The sequence below is a fragment of the Aquarana catesbeiana genome, linkage group LG08 (assembly GCF_042186555.1).
Source record: "Aquarana catesbeiana isolate 2022-GZ linkage group LG08, ASM4218655v1, whole genome shotgun sequence".
In the NCBI taxonomy this organism is placed as follows: domain Eukaryota; kingdom Metazoa; phylum Chordata; class Amphibia; order Anura; family Ranidae; genus Aquarana; species Aquarana catesbeiana.
Window position 1 is genome coordinate 82,517 of NC_133331.1, and position 19,169 is coordinate 101,685.

General features: G+C 48.8%; 1 protein-coding gene across 1 annotated transcript in view; it reads right to left on the reverse strand.

Annotated features, from left to right (window-relative positions):
- Window positions 1–19,169, reverse strand: part of LOC141105509 (uncharacterized) — a 157,249-nt gene that overhangs the window by 37,262 nt on the left and 100,818 nt on the right. The gene's annotated exons all lie outside the window — the stretch shown is intronic.

A 19,169-nucleotide genomic window follows, 5' to 3' on the forward strand; every position in this document is an offset into this window, starting at 1 on the left:
TAAACAAAAGTCAAAAAACATATTTCTCAATTTACATGAAGGTCAGGTTACTATAACCCGGCCAGCAGAGAGTTCTCCCTTACATCAGAGTCTGCAGGATGGTGACCAGAGACCACCTTCCGCAGTGTGAATACACTAAGGTAAGGGGGGTATTACTAATATAGGGGGGGAACCTTTATATCAGTGCCCCCTTACATTATTGTATTCACTTCCGCCTTACATCAGTGACCCCCCCAGACTGGCCTGGCGGCACTGTCACTGACCTCCTCTCAGGTGCACCAAGCAGGGCTCAGTCAGATGGCTCCAGCTTGGTGGCTATTCTATAGTCTCCTCTCCACAGTCCACACGTGTCTGTCTCTTCCCGTAACCCCCATCCCGGCAGCACTCCCACTCTTGAATCCTTTCTAGGATCCCCTCAAAGACTGCAGACATGATAAGAGACAAGAGATGGTCAGAGACTGCGGACATACTACAGGAGAAGGACAGAGGCTGCGGACATACTACAGGAGGTGGACAGAGGCTGCGGACATACTACAAGAGGTGGACAGAGGCTGCGGACATACTACAGGAGGTGGACAGAGGCTGCGGACATACTACAAGAGGTGGACAGAGGCTGCGGACATACTACAAGAGGTGGACAGAGGTTGCGGACATGCTACAGGAGGTGGACAGAGGCTGCGGACATGCTACAGGAGGTGGACAGAGGCTGCGGACATACTACAAGAGGTGGACAGAGGCTGCGGACATACTACAAGAGGTGGACAGAGGTTGCGGGCATACTACAAGAGGTGGACAGAGGCTGCGGACATACTACAGGAGGGGGACAGAGGCTGCGGGCATACTACAAGAGGTGGACAGAGGCTGCGGGCATACTACAAGAGGTGGACAGAGGCTGCGGGCATACCACAGGAGGGGGACAGAGGCTGCGGACATACCACAGGAGGGGGACAGAGGCTGCGGACATACTACAGGAGGTGGACAGAGGCTGCGGACATACTACAGGAGGGGGACAGAGGCTGCGGACATACTACAGGAGGGGGACAGAGGCTGCGGACATACCACAGGAGGGGGACAGAGGCTGCGGACATACCACAGGAGGTGGACAAAGACTGCGGACATACCACAGGAGGGGGACAGAGGCTGCGGACATACCACAGGAGGTGGACAAAGACTGCGGACATACTACAGGAGGTGGACAGAGGCTGCGGACATACTACAGGAGAAGGACAGAGGCTGCGGACATACTACAGGAGGTGGACAGAGACTGCGGACATACTACAGGAGAAGGACAGAGGCTGCGGACATACTACAGGAGAAGGACAGAGGCTGCGGACATACTACAGGAGGTGGACAGAGGCTGCGGACATACTACAGGAGGGGGACAGAGGTTGCGGACATACTACAGGAGGGGGACAGAGGCTGCGGACATACCACAGGAGGGGGACAGAGGCTGCGGACATACCACAGGAGGTGGACAAAGACTGCGGACATACCACAGGAGGGGGACAGAGGCTGCGGACATACCACAGGAGGTGGACAAAGACTGCGGACATACTACAGGAGGTGGACAGAGGCTGCGGACATACCACAGGAGGTGGACAAAGACTGCGGACATACTACAGGAGGTGGACAGAGGCTGCGGACATACCACAGGAGGTGGACAAAGACTGCGGACATACTACAGGAGGTGGACAGAGGCTGCGGACATACCACAGGAGGTGGACAAAGACTGCGGACATACTACAGGAGGTGGACAGAGGCTGCGGACATACCACAGGAGGTGGACAAAGACTGCGGACATACTACAGGAGGTGGACAGAGGCTGCGGACATACTACAGGAGAAGGACAGAGGCTGCGGACATACTACAGGAGGTGGACAGAGGTTGCGGACATACTACAGGAGGGGGACAGAGGTTGCGGACATACTACAGGAGGGGGACAGAGGTTGCGGACATACCACAGGAGGGGGACAGAGGTTGCGGACATGCTACAGGAGGTGGACAAAGACTGCGGACAGGACACATCCTCACAGCAGCCTCCTCCCCTGTCCACCATCATATTACTTCTCCAGTAAACATCAGATTCATCAGTGTGCTGTGTCCTCCTCCTGTACCCCTTTCACCTCTGTCCTGACCTGTGGAGAGGTGAAAGGGGTACAGGAGGAGGACACAGCACACTGATGAATCTGATGTGGACTGGAGAAGTAATATGATGGTGAATAGAGCACATCAGTCTCTGTCCCCTGCATATGCCATGCAGCCAGGGCCCAGGGACAGAGACTGATGTGCTCTATTATTCACCATCATATTACTTCTCCCGGCTCCAGTCCCAGTAATGTCCTCCTTTAGATCCCAATCCCATCCCCCCCACAGCTTCACTCTCCGTACCTCCTGTGTGTGCAGCCAGCCAAGTCATGCACTGCATGACAGGACAGAGTCGCCTCGTCGCCTGGCTCAGCTCAGCTGTCAGCTTGCCTTGCCGCCGCGCTCGATCGATTCGAAAATGGCGCCGGGCGGTGGTATTACGTTACTGCGCATGCGCCGCCCGGCCGAGCGCGTACGAGCTTTCCCGAGCTCGGCCGGCTTCGGAACGACGCATGCGCAGTTGCGTGGCCGGCTCGCGGCCATCATTTTTACGGGCACCGGTGCCCGTAACGGGCATTCACGGGCGCCCCGAAAAACGGGTTGTTTTTACGGGCTGCCCGTAAATCTACGGGCGGTTGGCAACACTGGCTGCATGAATAGGTGCACAGGGGAGCCGGGCTAGTGGGGGTTAAAATTTTATGTAGGAAACTAGAGGCTGTGAGGAGATTGGTTAACAGCAAGGAAGGGGGAGGTACTACAAGATGAGTGTCATGCCTTCTGTAATAAGGCTTGTGATTTTCCTATTGACTTTTTGATTTAATTAGATTGCTCTATGCTGCCATCTAGTGACCATTTTGCATAACTGCGCTATATCTATTTCATGTAGTCATTTAGTATAGCAGGTTAGATTTGGTACATGAAAGCCTCCGTACTTTCAATCCCATCAGGCCTTGCATCAGCTTCCTCCACCATTTTCATCTTTTCCTACCATGGAAGCATACACATCTGCTGCTAAGCTCTACGTTAGCCATCCGGATCCATCTTCGGTATGTTTACTAATTGTATCTTCAGCTAGATAGATAGGCAGGCACTAATTGTATGATCTTTATTAATTGCATTTTGTCTGTATCTGTTACAGTTTTACTCTATCTTGTATCAATAAAAGTTCAAAAGGATTCTGCGCCTACTGGAATGCATTGGTATGAGAGGAGTTAACAGTGTGCCTGAATACACCTCAGTCACGTGTAGTGAGGGGCATAACAGTAAAACGAAGGCTTCTAAGCACAGCTATCATACAGAACGCCAGTAATACAACAGTGTTATCATCTTCCATATAGCTGGACAACATGTCACAGACAAAGTCAGAGCACTTCACAACAAGGTCAGAAGTTTACTCCATGAGCACAAGGAGGTCAGTGAAAAGCAAAACAATTGCCATTGCCCGCGCAAAGGCGGAATCTGCAAAAGTAAAAGCTGACTTTGCGGCAAAGGAGGCCAAAATAAAAGCTGCATTCGCCGAAAAAGAAATAAAAGCTGCGGCCGAGATGCAACTTAAATTAGAAAAGTTACGTATGGAAACTGCATTGGAGGAACTAGCTGCAGAGAAGGAGTCAGCGGCTGCTGCGGCCGAGGCAGACATCTTAGAAGAACTTGCAAAGCCCACCAGTGAGCGGCTCAGCAACGTACTTGAAAGAAAATCCGTTCCTGACGACGGTACAGAGCGTACCTCAGAATATGTGCGGCGACACGCCGAACCAGACAACTGCCCACTTACAGCACCGAGAGCGGAATCAACCCCTGCCATTCACAGGCCTTACGTCAAGCAAGAAAGTAAACCCGCACTCAGTCAGTTTTCAGCACATTCTGCAGCCAGGCTATCACAACACTACGTCACAGTTGACCAAATCGAAAATGAAGAACGACGGGTTAAAAGACACAGCGACTGTATCTCTGATGACCGCAAATACCCACCAAGTTCCTGGCACAACAGAGCGCCCCCTGGCTACTCACACAACTATCAAGGTATGTCAGATTTCTTCAAGTTCTTAGCACGACGTGAACTGTTAGCAAAGGGACTTGCAAAGTTTAACGATCGCCCTGAAAGTTATAGAGCATGGCGTTCCTCCTTCAGAAATGCAACTAGAGACCTTGAGCTAAATGCAAGTGAAGAAGCCGACCTCTTAGTCAATTGGCTGGGGAATGAGTCGTCAGAGCATGCAAGGAGAATCAGAGACATTAACATTAATTACCCAAGCAGAGGGCTGAGCATGATATGGGAAAGGGTCGATGAATGTTACGGTTCCCCAGAAGTTATAGAAAACTCTCTTTTTAAGCGAATAGAGGACTTTCCCAGGATTCCTAACAAAGGCTACCAGAAGCTGAGAGAACTGAGTGACCTAGTGACAGAACTCCAAATAGCCAAAGCAGAAGGAGACTTGCCAGGCCTTGCCTTTCTGGACACAGCCCGTGGCGTTAACTCTATAATGCAAAAGCTACCTTACAGGCTTCAAGAAACCTGGATTTCACGGGGCTCCAAATACAAGCAAAAGCACAACGTCCCCTTCCCACCATTCTCTTATTTTGTGGACTTTATTCGCTATCAAGCAAAGGTTAAAAATGATCCTAGTTTTGACATCTCATCATCTGACTCTGCTCACCCTAGGTCAAGTAAGCCTGCTCTAACCCGCAACTTCAAAGACGCACCTGTTGCAGTACGCAAAACAAGTGTATCTCCAACACAGGATCCAAGCAGAGAGTGTCCTCTTCACAAGAAGCCTCATTCGTTGTCAAAGTGCAGAGGTTTTAGAGAAAAGACTCTCCAAGATCGCAAAACCTTCCTCAAGGAAAACAGACTTTGTTACAGGTGCTGCGCATCAACTTCTCACCTTGGGAAAGACTGTAAGGTGAGCATCAACTGCTCTGAGTGCAACAGCTCAGAGCACAACACAGCTCTACATCCAGGGCCAGCGCCATGGACTCTTACCCCCTCACCCCCATTGGAAGAGCACAGCGGGGAGCAACAAGACACAGTACTTCCTGTAGTTACACCCCGGTGCACCCAAGTCTGTGGAGAAGGTCTGTCTAACAAATCCTGCTCTAAGATTTGTCTTGTCACAGTTTACCCCACGGGTCGCAGAGAGAAAGCAGTGAAGCTATACGTGATCCTGGACGATCAAAGCAACAGATCACTCGCCAGCTCAGCCTTCTTTGACACTTTCAAAATCAAGGAAGCCGGCTCTTCATACTTACTTAAGACTTGTACAGGGGTAAGTGAAGAAACTGGGAGAAGAGCCATTGGTTACCAAATCGAATCCTTTGATGGTCAGACAACCCTACCTCTGCCAACTCTAATCGAGTGCAATCAGTTCCCAACGGATAGAGAGGAGATCTCTACACCAGAGGTGGCACTTCATCACGGACATCTGAAGGGCATAGCACATCTCATCCCTGAACTGGATCCCCAGGCCGAGATAGCGCTTCTCCTTGGGAGGGACATCATCAGAGTTCACAAGGTGAGAAAACAAATCAATGGTCCTCACAATTCCCCTTATGCCCAGAAACTAGATCTAGGATGGGTCATCATAGGCAACGTATGCTTAGGGAGTGTTCACAAACCAACCAGCGTGAACTCTTTCTTTACAAAGACACTAGAAGGCGGGCGTCCATCCCTATTTCAGCCTTGCACCAACAGATTCCTTGTAAGAGAGAAGCCTGCCAGTGTAATTCATTCCAACCCTTACACCGCTAATCTTCTTTGTCATGAAGACAGGAATCATTTAGGGTGCTCAGTTTTCCAAAGGACTAAAGAAGATCACAAAATTGGCCCATCTATTGAAGATCATATCTTCTTGGAGATAATGAGACAGGGGTTCTACAAAACCAACGAAAACAGCTGGGTGGCACCCCTGCCTTTCAAAGCGCAGAGACCCCATCTTGCTAACAACAGAGAACAAGCTTTTAAACGCTTTTCTTCCCTCAGATCCAATTTTCAAAGAAAAACAGAAATGAAAGGGCATTTCTTCTCATTCATGAGTAAGATGTTTGAGGATGACCATGCTGAGATAGCCCCACCTCTAAAAGACAATGAAGAGTGCTGGTACCTACCAATCTTCGGTGTCTACCACCCCAAGAAGCCAGGTAAAATCCGGGTAGTGTTTGACTCCAGCTCACGGCATCAAGGGGTCTCATTAAATGATGTCCTCCTAAAGGGACCAGATCTCAACAACACACTTCTTGGTGTTCTCATCAGATTCCGCAAAGAAGCAGTTGCCAATAGTTGCAGACATTCAGCAAATGTTCCACAGCTTCCAAGTCAAGGAAGAACACAGGAACTTCTTGAGATTCCTATGGTTCAAAGACAATGACCCTACTAAAAACATTACAGAATACCGCATGAAAGTGCATGTTTTGCAGACGTTACACAGTTTATTGAAAGAGACTTTTATGTAGATGATGGTCTGAAATCACTTTCTTCACCTGAAGCTGCAATAAGTCTACTCAAGAGGATTCAAAGCACGCTTGCCTCTTCAAATCTCAGACTGCATAAGATAGCATCAAACAGCAAGGTCGTCATGGAGGCCTTCCCTTCCCAAGATTATGCCAGTGACTTCAAAGATCTGGACTTAGCTACAGACTCCCTTCCTATGCAACGCAGCCTAGGACTCAACTGGGAACTCAAGTCTGACACCCTTACCTTTCAGGTTGACCAAGAGACAAAGCCCTTCACACGGCGAGGTGTCTTATCCACCATCAACAGCCTGTATGATCCACTCGGGTTTGCAGCACCAATTACCATCCAAGGTAAGATTCTGCTTAGAGAGCTTACTGCAGACACATGTGATTGGGATTCTCCACTACCTCCTGAGAAAGAGACATTATGGGTAACATGGAGAGATTCTTTAAAGACTTTATCCAACCTACACGTACATAGACCATACACCCACTTTCCTCCCACAAGGGTTCAGTCTACAAAGTTATGTGTATTCTGCGATGCTTCAGTTAAAGCAATAGGAGCAGTAACCTACCTCAAGTCAGTAGACATCGAGGGCCAAGTTCATATTGGGTTTGTTATGGGCAAAGCCAAGCTAGCACCATGTCCTGAAACCACCATTCCAAGATTGGAACTGTGTGCTGCTGTACTAGCAGTAGAACTAGCAGAACTTATTACATCTGAGATGGATCTAGAACTCGAGGACACAGAGTTTTACACAGACAGCAAGGTAGTGTTGGGTTACATTTACAACGAAAGTAGGAGATTCTATGTCTATGTACACAACAGAGTCCTAAGAATCAGGAAGTCGACACAGCCCAACCAGTGGCATTATGTCTCAACTGATCATAACCCAGCAGATCATGCTACAAGGTCTGTACCAGCATCCTGTCTCAAAGACACTACATGGCTCACAGGACCACCCTTCCTGCACAAGTCAGTGCCTACCACTCCAGTAAGGGAGACATATGTACTGCTAGAACCTGAATCTGACTCAGATATCCGTCCTCAGGTTTCCACACTACATACAACAATTTCTAACCAACTGTTGGGATCCAAGCGCTTCCTCAAATTCTCCACTTGGAAGTCCTTACAAAGAGCTACTGCTTCAAAACTCACACATGAGACTCTGACAACCTTCATGGCTGAAGTATCAGCTGTAATGAATGCCAGACCTTTGACATCTATACCTAATGATCCTGAAGATCCTTTCTTGCTTACACCTTCCACTTTGCTCACTCAGAAAGTTGAGGTGATCACAGCTCCTCCAGTCAATCTAGACACAAAGGACTTATACAGATGTCAATGGAAAAGAGTACAAGTGTTAGCTGACACCTTTTGGAACAAGTGGAAGAAACAATACTTGTCTAATCTACAGACCAGGAACAAGTGGCAAGACAGCAAACCCAACTTACAGCCTGGTGCCATCGTTCTCATGAAAGACTCTCAATCGAGGAGAAACGAGTGGCCTTTGGGTCTGATAACCCAAGTGTTTCCCAGTGAAGATGGAAACGTCAGGAAAGTTGAGCTCAAAGTTATTAGGCAAGGCCAGCCTAAACTTTTCCTCAGACCTGTTTCTAAACTTATTTTGTTACTCTCCTCCGGAGTGCCATGATGTGTGGTATCCGTGGGAAACCAAGCGGGGAGTGTCATGCCTTCTGTAATAAGGCTTGTGATTTTCCTATTGACTTTTTGATTTAATTAGATTGCTCTATGCTGCCATCTAGTGACCATTTTGCATAACTGCACTATATCTATTTCATGTAGTCATTTAGTATAGCAGGTTAGATTTGGTACATGAAAGCCTCCGTACTTTCAATCCCATCAGGCCTTGCATCAGCTTCCTCCACCATTTTCATCTTTTCCTACCATGGAAGCATACACATCTGCTGCTAAGCTCTACGTTAGCCATCCGGATCCATCTTCGGTATGTTTACTAATTGTATCTTCAGCTAGATAGATAGATAGGTAGGCACTAATTGTATGATCTTTATTAATTGCATTTTGTCTGTATCTGTTACAGTTTTACTCTATCTTGTATCAATAAAAGTTCAAAAGGATTCTGCGCCTACTGGAATGCATTGGTATGAGAGGAGTTAACAGTGTGCCCGAATACACCTCAGTCACGTGTAGTGAGGGGCATAACACTGAGTGAGTGAGGTCAGAGGTGACCGGACATCCGGACAGCACACACGGGGAGGAGAAACGTTCCCGCCAGCCGGCCCTATAGGGTTTGGGTATTTTTTATGTCTGTTGTTTTGTTTGTTTTTCTCTTCCAGGGTGTGGCGGTTTGGTCTTTGGAGGCATTTTTAAATAAACTACTTTAATCAGATGATTGGGACACATCAGAGGTAGGGGTCCCGGTGGAATGCCAGTTATGGTGGGTTATCTGGTGTATCTGTAGAGTGTGGATTGTCCCGAGTCGGTTCAGTGGGGGAGGAACCTTGGAAATCATTTATACCGATACAAGGAAATATTTTGAGATTTAGTGCCTCCAAGGATCAGCAACCAAAAGGTTATGTTTTTCTTTGGATTTTGTATTATTTACATAATTGTTTATTTTAATAAAGGGGCCGATAAACGGCCAGTTTAATCCCACCCTTTGTGTCAGTATATATTTTCAGTAATTAAAGTGGGACAATGGTATAGAGGTACAGTAAGAGACAAAGAGTCGGGACACATCTGGGTTACCTCTCCATGCTGTGTGCAATGCACGTGTTGGTTTACAGGTGGTGAGCACTGGAGGTGTTTTATATATATATATATATATATATATATATATATATATATATATATATATATATATATATATATACACAGAGGCCTCCTCACTGCCTATGTCGGAGGCGGTGGCGTACAATCATGAGTTGTTATTAAAACAAAATAAGGTGAAGGGGATCCATGATCCCAATAAAATGCTCCCTATGGGGCTTATTACTGAATTGAGTTTCAATGTATTTTTGTATGTAGGTTGGGATCTCATGAAACATCATGATGGAAAACATTTACCTGTTATACTCTTCGCCTATTTGGTGTATATATGTAGGGCCCGGCTCCTGATGGGCAGGTGCTATCTATGTAAATTTAAGTTTGTCTGAAGCTGTAGTTTAGCTCAGACTAATTATGGTAAATTCTCTGGTTTCTGTATCAGTTCAGCTGGGTTGTGTCAGTTTCCACTTGGCCGTGGGTGTCGCTGTGCCACCTGTAAGTGTTGGAAATGCAACAGGCTGGATGTATTGGGTACCCCTTTTACTCAGAAATAACCCGGTGGCAGTGGTTCGATCGCCGTGCATTTTGGGTAAGGGTACTTAAGGTACAGGCGCCAATTTCTCTGGGTTCGTTCCCGACCTGAAGGCCCTCCTGGCCCAAGGTGTGCCGTGGCAGCTCTGCTGTCCATGGGGCCGGCTGGCCCGAAGCTTTGCTACTACAGAAGTAGGCCCAGGAGTTCTGGGGTCTGCTGATCCAGAGGTTGGTCCTGTGCTGTCTTGCCTGTGGGGAGAAGCCGATCGATTGAAGGAAACCAAGGGAGGACTTCTCTAGAGGTGACCGAGCAAAGTATGCTGGTATCTCAGGAGAAGCCTGGAAACTCAATTGAAGGATGCACCCCGGGTCACCTACCTCACAGTATCGCCGGATCGGCTGAAAGAAACTGGTACTGTGCAATTATGCTTTAATCTTGCAAAAGTTCGCTTACGCCATCCTGTGGCAGAGGATTGTAACGTGATTTTTCAAGTCTGTGGCAGAGACGATGTCCGAGCATTGCACCGGCTACTAGGTCAGTGAGAGAGACCTATCCGGTGACTGCTATATCCAGTTGAGGAAACCATTTGTCCTCTGGATCGAAGAAATACCCTGATCCGCAATACCAGGTATCTGAATCTCCCTTAACTCTCCATCCCTCTGTCTGACTTTGTTAAATAAAAGAACTGAAGAAAAGGAAACTAAGTGTTTGGTGCAGACATCATTGAACATTTCTCTAATGGGACCCCTGTGATGGACACGGTGAAACATTGAGGTAACGGGAAGACCCGAAAATTTAAACAGCAGCTCCTTCGGGGGTAGGTGCTACATAGATATATATATAGTGTATCTCAAAAAAGTGAGTACACCCCTCACAGTTGTAAATCTTTTCTCCTATCTTTTCATGTGACAACACTGAAGAAATGACACTTGTCTACAATGTAAAGTAGTGAGTGTACAGCTTGTATAACAGTGTAAATTTGCTGTCCCCTCAAAATAACTCAGAGACTGGACCGCAGGGTAGTATTCCAACATGATAACAACCCCAAACACACCTCCAAGACCACCACTGCCTTGCTAAAGAAGCTGAGGGTACAATCTTATGAGGACCCCCTTTCTTGACCTCAGACATAAGATCCTGTCTGGATTAGCTGCTTCATAGTGACAGAGCAGTAGGCCAAAGGAACTTTATATAGCAACATCATGAGCAAACAGGATTCTCCAAAACCAAACCGCTGCAGGGAGCAGTTGCTGGGTGTCAGGATGATGTCCCCCCTAGTGACGGGCCAAGGTGTTCAACCATTGTGAGGCCTCATTAGGGGAAGTGAAGAATCGAACACTTTCGCCGTCTTGAACACGAAGCCGGGCAGGAAATAGCATAGAGTCCCTTGGCTCTGAGTGCTTGCTTCACCACGTCGAAGGACTTGCGCTGCTTCTGGGTGTCCACCGAGAAGTCCGGGAAGAACATCAGCTGGGCCTCCTCATGTCGGATATCCACCATCTTGCGGGATTCGCAAAGTATCAGGTCTCGGTCTCTAGTTCAGCAGCCGAAATATAAACGTGCGAGGTGGGGCCCCGGGAGGGCCTCCGGCTGGTGGCATCCTGAGGGCCCTCTCAACAGCAAAATAGGGGGAGAAAGCTGCCTGTGGAAACAGTGAGCGTAGCAGCCGCTCAGTATAGGTGGACGCGTCAGAGCCCTCCGACCCCTCAGGGAGTCCTATAATCCTCAGATTATTGCGTCGATTACGGTTTTCAGAATCCTCGGCCCTTGCCTCCAGATGTTTCACCCTCACTTGCAGAGTTTGCAGGGAGGCCGAGTGATCTCTGACCGTATCTTCTGTGTCTTCTATTGCTCACCTCGCCTACGTGTACGGCCGCACCACCTGGACTGATCTGGGTATTGCTCGGTCTGCGGTGGTCAAAACGTCGCCTGCTCCGTGTCCGCATCCGCAGGAGGAGGTCGGGAGGGGTCTCGAATGGGTGAGAAGATTACCAGGATGGGGTAGCAGGATATACAGGTGTACATGAGACCTGACACTCAGCCGTGTACATGAGACCTGACACTCAGCTGTGTACATGAGACCTGACGCTCAGCCGTGTACATGAGACCTGACACTCAGCCGTGTACAACACCCCCCATAACTGACACCCTCCCCCCCAACATGCACCCCTGACCAGTCACTTCAACACCCCCCATAACTGACACCCTCCCACCCCCAACATGCACCCCTGACCAGTCACTTCAACACCCCCCATAACTGCCACCCTCCACCCCCAACATACACCCCTGACCAGTCACCTCAACACCCCCCATAACTGACACCCTCCCACCCCCAACGTGCACCCCTGAACAGTCACTTCAACACCCCCCATAACTGCCACCCTCCCACCCCCAACGTGCACCCCTGAAATTCGCTGATCCCCCCCCTTCCTGTAAAACATCACTTCCAGGTCCTGGTGTCGCTTTCCCCAGCCAGTATGGCCAAGGAGGAAGCTAATGGAGCACAATCTGCACTATGTTAGCTTCTCTGAATGACAGGTGAGACATCAGGGGTCTAAAAGACCCCTGATGTCTCTTTAAAGAGAACCCGTCACCAAAAAAATCATCACCTGGGGGACCAAGAAAATCATCATATGGGGGACTATTTGTCACCTATGTGATGACAAATAAAGTATAGTTAAAATACTTTGATTACGATATATGTTACATATTCCAGATTGAGGTCAATAATTCTCGGGGCGTTATTCACAGTTATCTCTAAACTGATGACCTATAGGGGGCTTTTAAAGTGTCACCTATGGACAATGTAGCGTACTGAATTTTGTCGCCGTTTCACGGGCGCATGCAAGGCTTGGACATGTTGGGTATCCATTTACTCAGCCCAATCTCATCTTTTATATTTGACCAAAAAATGAAAAATACATTGCAATCATGTGACCTAAATTTAACTTTATTGTATTTTTTACTTACACTTTTGGGTTCCACAAACCGATAATATCATGTGACATAAAAAAGGAACCACCGCTATCTTATTCCCCAGGGTTGTTGTTTTCAGAAAATATATAATAATATAATTTCATATATAATATTGACTTTTTTAACTAATAATCTTCAGGCCTAAAATAATTTGGCAGCAAAAGAGTTAATAATGACGTTCCAATAAATGTTACAATAATGGCTCAGAAAGACAACCTCTACCATACACCAGGATGCCGCTGTCAGGGCCGAAACTAGGGGGGGACAGGGAGGGCTTCTGCCCCAGGTGACGCATCTATAGGGGGGATGCCACCCCCACCCGCACTTCTCTAAGGGTGTCACTGCCGCCCAATCAAGTTTAATGGACAGGCAGGTCTCCCTCTCAGTGTCCAAACAGCCTATGTCTTTTCTGCGTGAGGCATCCCAGAGAACCCCTGGGCTGCAGAGGGTGCAGTAAAGTCCCTGGGCTGATGGGGGTGCAGAAGAGGCCCTGGACTGGGTGGTGAAGTGGAGGCCCTGGGCTAATGGAGAGTGCAGTGGAGGCCTTGGGCTGGGGAGTGCGGAGGAGACTCTGACCTGGGGGGGCACAGAGGAGACCCTGGACTTTGAGGATGTAGAGGAGGTCCTGGGCTGGAGGGGGCGCAGAGGAGGCCCTGGACTTGGGGGATGCAGAGGAGGACCTGGGCTGGAGGGGCTGGAAGAGGCCCTGACCTGGGAGGGTGCAGGGGAGACCCTGGACTTGGGGGATGCAGAGGAGGACCTGGGCTGGAGGGGCTGGAAGAGGCCCTGACCTGGGGGGGTGCAGAGGAGACCCTGGACATGGGAGATGCAGAGAAGGTCCTGGGCTGGAGGGGCTGGAAGTGGCCCTGACCTGGGGGGGTGCAGAGGAGACCCTGGACTTGGGGGATGCAGAGAAGGTCCTGGGCTGAAGAGGGGAACAGAGGAGGCCCTGACCTGGGGGGAGGGTGCAGAGGAGACCCTGGACTTGGGGGATGCAGAGGAGGTACTGGGCTGGGGGGGGGTGCAGAGGAGGCCCTGGACTGGGGGGTGTAGAGGAGGCCCTGGATTTGGGGGATGCAGAGAAGGTCCTGGGCTGGAGGGGGCACAGAGGAGGCCCTGACCTGGGGGGGGGGGGGGTGCAGAGGAGGTACTGGGCTGGGAGGGGGGGTGTAGAGGAGGCCCTGGACTGGGGGGTGTAGAGGAGGCCCTGGACTTGAAACGTGGGGTTGATAAAGGACCTGGATTCGGAGAGCAGTGTGCAGAGGAGGCTCTGAACTTGGGGTGGGCTGTAAAGGAGGCCTTGGACTAGAGGAGGAGTGCAGAGGAGGCCTTGGACTAGGGGGTTGGGTGCAGAGGAGGCCATTGACTAGGAAATGGTGGTTGGTGTGGCAAAGGCCCCTGGATAAGGGGGGTACAAGGAAGATACTGGACTAGGTGAGGGGGTGCCTGTAGACCCCAGATTAGGAGAGGGGGTGTCTGGAGGCCCTGGACTATGAGATGGGGATCGTGGAGACCCTCTGGACTAGGAAAGAGGGTGCCTGAAGGACCTTCCAAATGGGGACATTTATCAATTGTCACAAGTAATGCCAAACAGGAGCAGAGAGACAGATCATGTGATCGATTTATTAAAGGAGAAGTACAGCTTAAGACTGTTTGGTTGAACTTCTCCTGTTGATCACATCAGTGCAGATTGTTTTGCTCTCCTGTGACCCATTTTCAGCCCTCGGCTGATGTCAGTCGGTCCAGGCGGGGAAAGATCGCACCCATATAGTTGGGATCCGCCCACTTGCCTGGACCGGCAGCCAGCTCAGCCTCTCAGCGGGTGGCTCCCCCTCCTCCACAGCCCAGTGTTTAGGTGAACCACGTGGGGGGGGGAGGGGGGCAGAGCAGAGAGCCAGAGACTGACAGCCACCATCTCTCTGCTCAGGGAGCTCAGAGAACTGAGTGATCGGCTGTGTTTGATTACTCGGTTCTCAGCCTTAGAGCCGGCGGGGGACGGATGTAGTCTCCACCTAGGTAAGTATGATTCATAAATAAAATCCCCATTCTTCTCTTTTAATTAGCCGACATCTCCTCTTTCCTTCTATCACACATGACAATTAGGCCTCATTCACATTGAGAATATGCGTCCATGTCCAGTGTGATGGGCGGGTACCGCGGTACTTGGTGTTCTGTACATCCCTATGCAGGCAGTCCAGTCAAAGTCAATTGGGATGCAGCAGCTGCATGGACATAGTGGAATGTGAAGATGTGACATACAGACAGGAAGGGATGCATGTATCCCAACAGTGTCTGCATTCAGTGCACTCACTTCGATAGGAGAAGCATATAGGACCTGTCTCAGGGCCTGTCTGAATGACCCCCTAGGGGAATTTATCAAAACTAGAGCAGAGTTTACATGGCAGCCAGCTGTTCCACATTCTGACTGCACCAGTTTTTTTATAAATTCCCCTCGCTGTGCTTTACATTTCTCACTCCTGACTACTGCATTCTAAGTACAGCACATTCTTTCTTAAAGGGGTTGTAAAGGCAGAAGGTGCATTCTAAACATGAAGGTAAAAAACCTTCTGTGTGCCCCTTCCCCCTAATACTTACCTGAGCCCCCTCTCCAGGCATGGACTGGCCATCGGGACTACTGGGAGTTTCCCGGTGGGCCGATGGCTCAGTGGACCAGTCAGGTGCGGTCCTGGAGCCGCTCCTCACAGATAGTGAGTGATCGCGATTTCACTCCTGTCAGGAGGAGCAGCTTCCATCACTTGCTGGAGAGAGCATTAGGCGTTATGCTCCCTCCAGCCTGCAGGGGGCGATAGACCAATGGTAGACTTTCCTTCCTGTCTCCCCTATCACTTGTTATCACATGACTGGAGAGAGGAATGAGAAGCTGCCTTCAAAACTGTGAGTACATGTGGGAGGGGGAGGAGAGGGAGGACTCTCTGATATGAAGGGACTTCTGATGAGGACTCTCTGATATGAAGGGACTGCTGGTGGGGACTCTGATGTGATGGGGACTTCTGATGGGGACTCTGATATGAAGGGACTTCTGATGGGGACTCTCTGATGTGAAGGGACTTCTGATGGGGACTCTGATGTGATGGGGACTTCTGATGGGGACTCGCTGATGTGAAGGGACTTCTGATGGGGACTCTGATGTGAAGGGACTTCTGATGGGGACTCTGATGTGAAGGGACTTCTGATGGGGACTCTGATGTGAAGGGACTTCTGATGGGGACTCTGCTGTGAAGGGCTTCTGATGGGGACTCTCTGATGTGAAAGGGACTTCTGATAGGGACTCTGATGTGAAAGGGTCTTCTGATAGGGACTCTGATGTGAAAGGGACTTCTTATGGGGACTCTGATGTGAAGGGGACTGCTGATGGGGACTCTGATGTGAAGGGGACTGCTGATGGGGACTCTGATGTGAAGGGGACTGCTGATGGGGACTCTGATGTGAAGGGGACTTCTGATAGGGACTCTGATGTGAAGGGGACTTCTGATAGGGACTCTGATGTGAAAGGGACTTCTGATAGGGACTCTGATGTGATGGGGACTTCTGATGGGGACTCTGATGTGAAAGGGACTTCTGATGAGGACTCTGATGTGAAGGGGACTTCTGATGGGGACTCTGATGTGAAGGGGACTTCTGATGAGGACTCTCTGATGTAAAGGGACTTGTGAAAGGACTTCATATGGGGACTCTGATGTGAAGGGGACTTCTTATGGGGACTCTGATGTGAAGGGACTTCTTATGGGGTCTCTGATGTGAAGGGACTTCTTATGGGGACTCTGATGTGAAGGAGATTTCTGATGGGGACTCTGATCTGAAGGGGACTTCTGATGGGGACTCTGATGTGAAAGGGACTTCTGATAGGGACTCTGATGTGAAGGGGACTTCTTATGGGGACTCTGATGTGAAGGGACTTCTTATGGGGTCTCTGATGTGAAGGGACTTCTTATGGGGACTCTGATGTGAAGGGACTTCTTATGGGGTCTCTGATGTGAAGGGACTTCTTATGGGGACTCTGATGTGAAGGAGATTTCTGATGGGGACTCTGATGTGAAGGGGACTGCTGATGGGGACTCTGATGTGAAAGGGATTTCTGATGGGGACTCTGATGTGAAAGGGATTTCTGATGGGGACTCTGATGTGAAGGGGACTGCTGATGGGGACTCTGATGTGAAAGGGATTTCTGATGGGGACTCTGATGTGAAAGGGATTTCTGATGGGGACTCTGATGTGAAGGGGACTTCTGATGGGGACTCTGATGTGAAAGGGTCTTCTGATAGGGACTCTGATGTGAAAGGGTCTTCTGATGGGGACTCTGATGTGAAAGGGTCTTCTGATAGGGACTCTGATCTGAAGGGACTTCTGATGGGGACTCTGATGTGAAGGGATTTCTGATGGGGACTCTGATGTGAAGGGGACTTCTGATGGGGACTCTGATGTGAAGGGGACTTCTGATGGGGACTCTGATGTGAAGGGATTTCTGATGGGGACTCTGATGTGAAGGGGACTTCTGATGGGGACTCTGATGTGAAGGGGACTTCTGATGGGGACTCTGATGTGAAGGGGACTTCTGATGGGGACTCTGATCTGAAGGGACTTCTGATGGGGACTTCAAAGTAGAATAGCCCCTAACATTATAAATCCTCCCACACGTACAACATTTCTCCACAATATGACCGTGTTTTTTTCCGTGTAGAGAGTGCACAGTGTCACCACAATGCAGGGGTGGGCCGCAGAGAGGTCAGCTTTAGATCCTCTGTTACTAACAAACAGTACCCCATTAAACACTTCTGTGTGCGACCCACTATATTGTTTAATCACCTGCCCTTGCGGGAAGCAATATGTTAGTTGCACTATTCGCACATTTTCTATCACATTGCCCTGATTAAGAGTGGGGACACAAAACATCCGGTGCCGAGACATTATAAGCTGCATCATGATCGCAGCTTAAAGGGCACCTCATTTTTGATCATTGACAGGTATATGACGCCCTGGAGAGGAGGGGCTAAAACCAGAGGTGTCTCACAACTTGAGACCTTCTGGATTTACGAGTTACGTTCCTACTCGCCTTTTGGCATGAATATAGAATGGGACATTAACGCGTTCATCAGTCAAGCCTGATCTGATTAGATTTGCACTTTTAGCAATATGAGCGATTGATTGTTCTCTCTTTTTGTTCAGTATGAGTATCTATATATGTTTTTATACACATATGTATATTAGTCATTTTCTTTTCTTGTGTATTATGATTTATTATGTGTGTTTTCATCATATATGTAACCCCACATGAGAGTCCATCCCAGGAGCGGTGCATTTATTCTCTTGCATCCTTTTACTGTTTGCAAGTGTTTTTAAATTGTCACTATTTTTACACACTCTTGCGCTTGGCACATACAATTTTTATTTGAGTATTCATTATTTTTTACATATTTTTTTCATTTATTTATCTATATTGAATCTTCATGTCCTCCTATTTATCTATTTCACCATTCTAGTCTTTTCGATCCCAATCATCATTAGAGGGGACTATTCCGAGCATAGTTTGGAACTCATAAATATTTACATTCCATTCTTAGTTTTTGCTATGACACCAACGGGGATATTCCCTCTGTAACCTGTCATTTCATTCATACACTCATATTTTATATTTTAAATATTCTTTTATAAATATTAATTTTCCCCTTCTGGTTATAGGTATTCCACACATGTAGTCACCCATGTGCCGCTTCTTAGGTCCATACTTCGGGTCCTATTACGCACATCACGGAGTGAGATTTTGTCCCTCCCTGCTTGTTGTACCCGGTCACGTGTACCCCTGAGTGAGTGATGACGTGTGACGCACGCTGCGAATTCGCATTCACGGGCCCTTTTCTCTTAGTGCGTTGCCGCATGGTGACAATGCGCATGTCCGAGGGCCTCGAGTGCCGTCGGACGTGGGATGTTGTCTTGCACTCGGCCGCCGATGTATGTGGGTTACGCTGACGTAGATTGCCTCGCCCCTCACCCAGGACTTTTTCTATTGGATGATGCATTGAGGACCGTGTGGAACGCACGTTCACATTACCCAGTGTAGCATTGTGGAACGCACGCTGGATCGCCATCTTGAATACACTGGAAGTATGTTCTACACACACCGCAATGGCTGCGATTTTGACTCATGTTGGGGGTCACAATGTCTATAAATATGGGACTAGCAGCAGTGGATGGACACCCCAGATGATGTCCTTTGGAGACGAAACGCATCGGGACGATCCACACTGCTGCCTTTTTCGATTTTAATCAGCGCTGTTTTATACATATCCATGTGAGTGGTTTCGTATTTTTAATAAATGTGGTTTATTTTATGGAATTACGCTATGGTCCATTTCTATTTCC